Here is a 10146-nt window from a genome sequence, read left to right as displayed (position 1 = left end):
TTGGTCCAATTAGCTACAGGAGCCAAGAGACGGGTCTTGGCCAAAATAAATAATTGCTCTTTAACCATAGCAGGGCAGCCAATAGTGGCAGACTTAAACATACTACCCTTGGGTTCATATGACATCCTGATTGGGATGGATTGGCTGGAGAAGCACTGGTCCTTAGTGAATTGCAAGACAAAAACCATTTACTATAAAAATGACCGTGGAGAGCAACAGGAACTACAAGGAATCAAGCATCCCGTACAGATTCGACCCATTACAGCATCTCAGTTAGCTAAATGCATCAGAAAGAAATGTCAAATTTACGCTATTCAGGTGGGTTACGCAAATCAGAAAGATAAAACTGCTATGCTGGGTAACATTCCGGTGGTACAAGAATTTGCAGATGTTTTTCCCGAGGAGGTACCGGGATTACCACCTAAAAGAGATGTGGAATTCACCATTGAATTGATTCCGGGGGCAGCACCCATGTCACGGGCACCATACCGAATGAGTGTACCAGAACTAACAGAATTAAAAATGCAACTGCAGGAGCTGCTAGACAAAAATTACATCCGTCCCAGTGTATCACCCTGGGGAGCCCCAGTGTTATTTGTCAAAAAGAAAGATGGAACTTTTCGGATGTGTATTGATTATCGTCAGCTGAATAAGCTCACGATCAAAAATAAATATCCTTTGCCCCGGATTGACGAACTTTTTGATCAAGTGAAGGGGGCAACGGTATTCTCTAAGATCGATCTGCGATCTGGTTATCATCAGATTAGAATTAAAGAGGAGGATATCGCTAAGACAGCTTTCAGAACGCGGTATGGACATTACGAGTTCGTGGTGCTACCTTTTGGTCTGACCAATGCACCTGCTACCTTCATGTGTTTGATGAACAGTGTGTTTCATAAGTTCTTAGATAAATTTGTGTTGATATTCATAGACGATATTCTGATTTACTCCCGATCGAGGAAGGAGCATGAGGAACACCTTAGAGTGGTGTTGCAAACTTTGCGAGAACATCAGTTATATGCAAAGTTTAGTAAGTGTGATTTCTTTAAGGAGGAGATACAATACTTAGGCCATGTAATCACAAAGGAAGGGATTGCAGTAGACCCTGAAAAAATCAGAACTATAATGGAGTGGCCCATACCAAAGGACGTGGCAGATATTAGGTCCTTTATGGGGCTAGCAGGTTATTATAGAAGGTTTGTGGAAGGCTTTTCAAGGGTAGCATACCCTATCACCTCCTTACAAAAGAAGGGAAAGGTATTTAAGTGGACCTCAGAATGTCAGCGGAGCTTTGAACAGCTTAAGCACTTACTCACCACCGCGCCTATTTTGAGTATAGCTGATCCTAATAAGGATTACGTGGTCTGTACTGACGCGAGTAAAGAAGGTGTGGGAGGAGTGCTGATGCAAGAAGGAAGAGTAATTGCATATGAATCAAGGAAACTAAAGGAACATGAGCAGAAATATTCTGCTTACGACTTGGAGCTGGCAGCTGTTATCCATGCACTGAAAATGTGGCGACATTACCTTTTGGGAAGAAAATTTCTGCTATTGACAGACCACCATAGCTTAACAAACTATTTCAGCCAACCCACCTTAAATACGAGACAAGCTCGTTGGGCAGACTTCTTAAGTGGGTTTGATTTTGAAATTAAGCATTTAAAGGGGAAGGAGAACCGAGTAGCTGATGCATTGAGTCGAAAGGTACAATGCGTGTGCAAGATTTCGGTCAGTAAATGGCAGAGTACCCTACTTGAAAGGATAAAAATAGCGGCTGATCAAGATGTTGTTTACCAGCAAATTAAACAGCAGGTACAACAACTTTCTGGTAAGGAAACACAACAGGGATATGAGCTAGATGATGCCGGAATGCTGTATTTTAATAAAAGGTTGTATGTACCCAATGAAGATAGTCTTAGGAAACTGATCCTAGACGAATTTCATATCAGCCATTACACCGGGCACCCAGGATACCAGAAAATGGTCACCGCACTTCGGAAGGAATACTATTGGCCAAAAATGAAGAAGGAGGTAGCTGAATATCTAGCGCGATGCCTAGAATGTCAACAGATTAAGGCGGAGCATTTGCATCCAGCAGGGCTGCTACAACCCTTACCCATTCCGGAATGGAAATGGGAAACTATTTCCATGGACTTTATAACCGGGCTACCTCGAACGAAGAAAAATAATGATTCCATTATGGTGGTAGTGGATAAGTTAAGTAAGGCAGCACACTTCATACCGGTACAATCCACGTATAAAGCTGTGCAAATTGCTCATATTTTCATGCAAAATGTGTTCAAGTTGCATGGACTTCCGAAGGTAATAATCTCGGATCGTGATGTTAAGTTCACATCAACTTTTTGGAGGACATTGTTTGCTGAACTGGGAACACAACTGAACTTTAGCACAACCTATCATCCTCAGACCGATGGTCAAACGGAACGGGTGAACCAGGTAGTGGAGGACATGCTGAGAGCATGTGTTATGATGAAACCAACCCAATGGGAGGAATACCTCCACCTGGTTGAATTCGCGTATAATAATGGGTATCATACGTCAACACAACTGAGTCCCTTTGAGGTTCTGTATGGGCGAAAGTGCCGCACACCCTCAAGTTGGGGTGGACCTGAGGATAGGTTAAGATTTGGCCCGGATATGCTCAAAGAAATGGAAGACATGGTGAAAAAGGTGCGTAACAACTTAAAGGCTGCTCAGGATAGACAAAAAAGTTTTGCAGACCGAAAGAGAAGGTTCAAAGAATTCCAGGTCGGAGACCATGTTTTTGTAAGAATCCAAACCAGAAGGAGTACCTTGCAGTGGAGTGGGTGTGCCAAACTTGCACCTCGCTATTTTGGACCTTTTCAAATCTTGGCAAGAGTGGGGCCAGTAGCTTATCAACTCGCCCTACCAAGCCATATTAAGATCCACAATGTTTTTCACGTCTCCGTATTAAAACAATACGTCTACGATCCTAAACATGTGATTCAATGGCAGAATGTTCGGGTAAGAATTAATCTGGTCATTCTAGATAAGCTTTGTTCTTAAACAAGGAAATAACTAAATCTGTTGCTGTTTGTAGGTCGAGCCGGAAGGCGAGGTTCTAGTCGAACCACTGACCATTCTCGACCGGAGAGAAGTGCAGCTGCGGAAACGGGTTATTTTCCAAGCTAAAGTGCAGTGGCAGCACTATGGGCCTGAAGAGGCCACTTGGGAGGATGAGGAACTCCTTAAAGAAGCTTACCCGAATTTGTTTGAGGGAAACAGACATCGGGACGATGTCTAATCACAGGAGGGGGAGATGTAATGACCCCAGACGATGTAAATGTGAAATTTTACTATGGTAAAAGACAGTATGACAGTTGTTGTTTTATGTTTAAAAAAACAAAACTGTGACAAACTATTTTATTAAAGTAATTTAAATATTTTCTGGAAATGCTGGCAGCCTCTAGGAGGTGGATTTAAAAGAAAGAGATCAGTTGTAATAACTGATTGAAACTACCCTCCCAAACAGGAAAAGTCCTGGCTGTAGGGAGGAAGTTCTATGCTGTTGGGACAGACAGAAGAGATCTTTTCCAAGGAAAAGAAAAAGGAAAAATACAAAGGAAAACTGGTTAAGTCTGGTAGGGACCAGATAACCAGGCACAAGGTGCACAGATCTTGTTGAGGGCTTGAGGCCTGCAAGATGGCTCGGGGGGAGAATTCCGTCTGAGAGATGGATCTCACGGCTGGGTGGAAGAGCAGACTCGAAGCACAGGTGACTTGCTTGAGTATCTATTTATGACTCTGGTGAAACAGGTACGGTTTCAAACCTCAGAGTCATTTTGAATTAAATGAGAAACCTACAGTGAACTCACAGTAGTTAAATAAGAACTGTGCTTCATTTCTTAGAAACTGTCATATTATTCATATAACTGCATAACCGTAGTATTAAATTAAAAGACAGGTTATCAGTTGATAGACCTGACCTAAATATAGTCACGCGGTTAATAAAGCTACAGAGGTGTAGTTTAATTGAAAGACCGCTTATGGATAGGGAAACATGGCACGAAACAGTCAGAGAGACAGAGGTATTTTAAGTAAAGAAGAAGCCAATACCGAGACAAACAGTCCCGAATACCTTGAACATAATTAAACCATACATATAATGTGCCAACAAGAACGAGCCTGGAAACCCCAGAGCTTGGGAAGAAATCACGGCTGTAGCCGGATTATAAACTCAGTGATAGGAAAGAGAAGAATCTACTGTGATTTATAAGAAAACTGTTGAAATGCGAGATTAAACATACTAATCCAGACAAGAAAAATCTATTCTACAGCTGTATGAGACAGAGAGAGAGCCATTCTGTAACCGGTTATAAACAGCGTTTATCAAACCACAGCGTTTGCCGATAAAATAACAGAGGAACTAGTTTAATGAGAAACGATAAAGGAAGAAACGAGATATCCGAACAAGGACCCTGTGCATACTACCTCAGGGAGGAAAAACAAAACTCAAAACATATGTATATTCCAACATTTGTAAAATAAAGGAAGCAGTAAGGTATTGTCAACATAACTAACCGAGAGCATTCATAGCAAAAGCTAGTAAAGACGAGAAACGCATGAATATATCAGAACGAATTATTCGAAACCATAGTATATCTTGAATAAATTTAGGAGTCCTGTCGTCGCTGAGACGCACAGCGTATCCATAGTCAAAGGCGGAATCAACGATAATAAGCAATCAACCATGCATCGAATTAATGTTGCTAAGCACACAAGTATATTAATCAATGATTCAAAGCGTAAGCCATCCTGAGGGCTCGAACAGGGCAACATGTTCATATATCTTTCAACAAAAATAATACCAGATAGTGTAACTCTGGGAAGGGAACAAGTGCATATACAATGATAAATGGAGGCAACTTTAAATAAAAGGAACCTGAATCCGTTAGCCCAGATCTGTGCATTACGGCCAGATCCGATGCCTTATGTCTTATAACAGATATAGCAAGCCAAAGTCCGGGAATGCCGCAAGGGCAGCAATACAAACAAAATGAATCCGTAAATACATGTATTAGAACTCATGAGTTCCGCCGGGGACAACAACTCATCAGGCGGGTCATTGACTCAAACCAGACATTAAAACATAAAGGTAAACCGTGAGGGTCCTCCTCGGAGAATGCCTCAGCAAACCAAAGCAAAGAACCAGCATACCAACGACGGTCTGTAACAAAACACAATGAGAATAGCTCAGGAACGAGGAGCTCTGAGCTCTCGCATGCAGGGGAAAAGCAAATATTAGATGAGAGCTTACCTGTAACCGCCGAGAGGGCTGAACCGTCGAGACTAGTCACCTCGACACCATCGAAGGGGTCTGAATAATCCCATCTGCATTCGCTACCAGCGAAAAGGAACAAATTAACATGAGTCGCTACATTTAACAATAGAATAGTAAGCGTTAACCAGTAAATTCGGAACAGAGGGTATTTACCTGTGTAGGCCTGGTGCTGGGAACCTCATGGCTTCTGGTGAGGTTGCAGGTTGTGAAAATGACCCTGGTGGAATCGAACCAGCGTCTAAACACCGAGGTGGAGCCGGAAGAGCAGTGCGAGCAAATAAACCTTGAGCTTGCTCCAAAGGGTTATGTAATAACTTAAAACCCTCGAACTCATCCCCGCCCTTCATTCCCAGGATGAGATCTCGTCCGTTCAAACAAAGCGGGAAAATGAAGTGGGAAGGCCGAGAAACCCGAACCCAAGGTGTCACATGGCCGGATGGGCAAGCCATGCCACCTGCCCTGTTGTGGTCCGAGGTCATTTAAGCAACGGATGAGTTGGCGCCTGCAAGGGCTGCGACCGAACCACCAAACGCCGCGCCTATTTAATATACGCTGTATGCTGAGGTGGGTTAATAATTAGGTTCAGCTGTAAGCCAAAAGTTCTTCATAAAACAAGTTACGGCATAAACGTAATACCATGGTGCATATGTATACCATATTGCAAAGTAATCAAGTGTTAGACTAATAAATTTATTATTACGAAGGATGCATGGCATAAGTGTTGGACTATGCGGCATATAGTCTAAACATGCGGCAATGCACAAGGTATAAGCATATAGTATAGCGAAATTTATGTGTATGGTATACATTTAAGTACTCAAATTTTCGATTTATGCATATATGAACAGGGGTGTGACAATGAGGGAGATGTTGTCGCTTAATGTTACATTAAAATTATTAAAAAATATGTAACCTTACATTAAAAAATATTAAAAAATATATATATGTGTCGGCTAAGATATATTGTATATGTTGAAGATATGTGTAAGCTTACTTTAAAAACATTAACTAAATAAGAAAATATGTGGCTAATATTAACAAACTCAATTTTGAAAATGATATATATACAATTTAAAAAGAGATTGATTAGCTTATTCAAAACATTAACTAAATAAGAAAATATGTGGCTAATATTAACAAACTCAATTTTGAAAATGATATATATACAATTTAAAAAGAGATTGATTAGCTTATTCATCAAATAACAAAGAAAATTAGGTAAAGGAAGCACATGATTCAATTGGGCATATCCTGTAATAATAACCAGGTAAATTTCGTGGCATTAGGTTTTCTGTTGTGTGATTTTTGTAATAATAATAACTTGGTAAATTTCAAGTTTTCGTTGTAGGAAGGTCAACTCAATATAATGGAAGGTGCTCAATAAAATTAGTAGGAGTGAGGGGAAAAATTGAGTCGAATGTAATATTTAGGGTGGGGTGTGACCTGAAATATTACGTAAAATTTAATGATATTACATTTTAATTAGTATTTCTCCCCACCCATGGGGGTGGTTATAAATATTGGGTAACATATAATATTGTAATATTATATTTTATGTAATCAATATATTGGTAACAATTAATATAGATGTGTCCATCTATAAATTTAATTAATAAGTGGATAAAAACTTAATATCTACAATATGACAAGAGTATTAATCATGAAAATTTACCATGGATATTATTAACTTCTAAGTAGGTTTCTTTACAATACCACGGGCCCATACCCACAAGAGAAAGCTAGAGAGGGAGAGGAGGGAAGAGAATTATAATACCATGGGGTACTACCATGGTTTATGGATCTATGCTTTTAATTGTTATAATACCATGGGTCAATACCATGTCTTATCAATACCACATCCCCAAAAACAATAAATTATTTAAAAATAAAAATATTTTAATTTAATTTAATTTTATAGCATTTTTTAATTAAATCTAAGAGAAAAACGGTTATAATTATTTTTTAGGTATATCTAAACCCTCCATCGTCACGACTACTAACAATATTTTCATAGAGATTAAATGGAGGTTTTAATAAATTAAAAAGTGAGAATACTTTTATATATGCATATGTGAAATTTTTATAATATAAATAATATTATAGTGAACTAGGATAGATGCATGTTAACCAAGGATCAAAGCCAAGTGAGAAAGCAAAGTGATTAACAATGTTAGAGGAAAGATACTGGGTGACTCTTTTAATTTTTTTATTATTGGATTTTCTTTAACATGATTGATCCAAAATATAGGTTTAATATTTTACAACCAATTATGTTTTTTAATTAATTTAGATACTTTCTTAAATACAATACAATGGGATCATATTTAAGAAAGAGAGTGAGATGGAAGGGGGAATAGCATGTGGGAGAGAGACACAGTGAGAGAGAGAAAGGAAGAGAGAGAGGAGGGGGAGAGAGGAAAGAAGAGAGATAGAGAAGGTTAAGGAGAGGAAGATAGAGAAGGAGAGGGGGAGGTAGATAGACACAGAATGGAAGGTAGAGAGAGAGGGAAGAAGAAAGAGTCTCATAGAGACAAATATAGACATAGAAGTTAGATCTAGAAAGTCATGAATATTTTAGATTTTCACTAAAATAGATGTATTGATTTCAATTTAGTTGTTGATTTCTAATTCTATTTGATCACATGCACTATATGCATTGATTTCAATGTAGATGTTGATTTATAATTCTATTTAATACTTTACACTAGATGCATTGATTTCAATGTCGATGTTGGTTTCGACTCCTATTTGATTGCTTACACACGATGCATTGGTTTCAGTGTAGATATTGATTTCTAATCCTATTTGATCGCTTGCACTAGATGCTTTTATTTCAGTGTAGATGTCGATTTCTAGTCATATTTAATACCTTACACTACATGCATTGATTTCAGCTTAGATGTTGATTTCTACTCATATTTGATTGTTTTCATTAGATGCATTGGTTTCAATGTAGATATTGATTTCTACTCCTATTTGATTTCTTGCACATGATGCATTGGTTTCAGTGTAGATATTGATTTCTAATCCTATTTAATCGCTTGCACTAGATGCATTGATTTTAGTGTAGATGTTAATTTCTATTCATATTTAATACCTTACATTAGATGCATTAATTTCAATGTAGATGTTGATTTCTACTCATATTTGATTGCTTGCATTAGATGCATTGGTTTCAGTGTAGATATTCATTTCTAATACTATTTGATTTCTTGCATTAGATGCATTGATTTCAGTATCGCTATTGATTTCTAATTCTATTTGATTGTTTGCACTAGATGGATTGATTTTAGTGTAGATGTTGATTTCTAATTTGATGCAACAAGATGTATGATGTAGATTAATTTCAAAGTAATTAGATTAATAGTGTGCATTGATTTCCGTGTAAGCACTTCTCTACCTCCTCCATCTATATCTCTATCTCCCATTGTATCTCCTTCTCTATCTCTCTATTGTAGCCCCTAAAAATACACACTCTCTCTATATATCTATCTATCTCTGCCTCCCTACCTCCCTTTCCCTTCCCTCTCCCCCCCTTTATATATCTCTATCTCCCCTTGTCTCTCCTTCTCACCCCAAAAGCACACACACTCTCTCTCAATGTAAGCACATAAAAATAATTCAACCATAAATACAATACTTGAATTTTCATCCTAAATAAAATGTTTTCTTACCCAAATGTTTGCTTCTTGAAACTAAACTATTTATAATTGGGTACATTCTTATTATTCCCATTTTCCATCATTCAACATTGTTAATTACTTTGCATTCAAATGAAGTAATATAAAATAACTACCGTTGAAAATTATTTGGGGTTTAACACCCCATAAGTCACAATGATTGATTTTGGAGAAAAATACTATTAATATTGGAAAGAAATAGAGACAATATGTTGTTTACTACAGTAGCTCGAGTTAAATATTTGAATGGTCTATGATTCGATATGATCGATATGAGAAAATGGAAAAACTAATAGGAGTGACAATAAGAACAGTAGAAGAAAATAGTTTCAGATTGATTGTAATGAAGATTGTTTGTAATTGGAAAATAGTTTCAGATTGATTGCAATGAAGATTTGTTTGTAATTGACTATATTCATAGTATTCACATTTTCTATCTATCAAAATTGTTACATTGACACTTTGCACTCAAAATTTGCATTTCATCATTTTTCATCATTCAAGTTACTAAGAGTCTCTCTCATCTCATCTCAACAAACTGAAGTAACTAAGAAAATTTTAAATTAAATTGACTAAATTAATCTTAGACATATTTAGCATATTTAAAATGATCAAAATAATTAGATGTTCAGCAAATTTTGTATGACTGCACACGACTGAAACCAACCTAGATCCATCTTAACACCAAATCTATTAAGTGCTAAGAGGGATCAAATCTCTCGAGGTGCAAACATTTCTTCAAGTTTTGCACTAAAAAAATAGGTTTTCACCTCGAGAGATTTGATCCCTCTCGGCGCTTAATACATCCAGTGTTAAGATGGATCTAGGTTGGTATATCTATATATATATATATATATATATATATATATATATATATATATATATATATATATATATATTTCCATATTATGATTTAAGTTTTTATTTAGATGGTTTTAATTATCAAACATTTTTTATATAGTTTTTATATTTAATTCATATTAGATTAATGATTAATGTTTTTATTTAGTGATCTTGGTAGTTATTTCAAACAATTATTTTTTGGTAATAAATTTAACAAAACCAACTTACGGAAGATAGAACCAAATATTTCATATAGGTAGGATGAGCGACTCTGCACTCTAGGGTTTCGATTTCTTCTGC

Source organism: Pinus tabuliformis, chromosome 8, assembly GCF_031772625.1.
Source record: "Pinus tabuliformis cultivar Carrire ecotype Pingquan chromosome 8, CPIR1, whole genome shotgun sequence".
Taxonomy (NCBI): Eukaryota; Viridiplantae; Streptophyta; class Pinopsida; order Pinales; family Pinaceae; genus Pinus; species Pinus tabuliformis.
The sequence above is the reverse complement of the archived record's forward strand: the minus strand, read 5'-3'. Positions refer to the sequence as shown.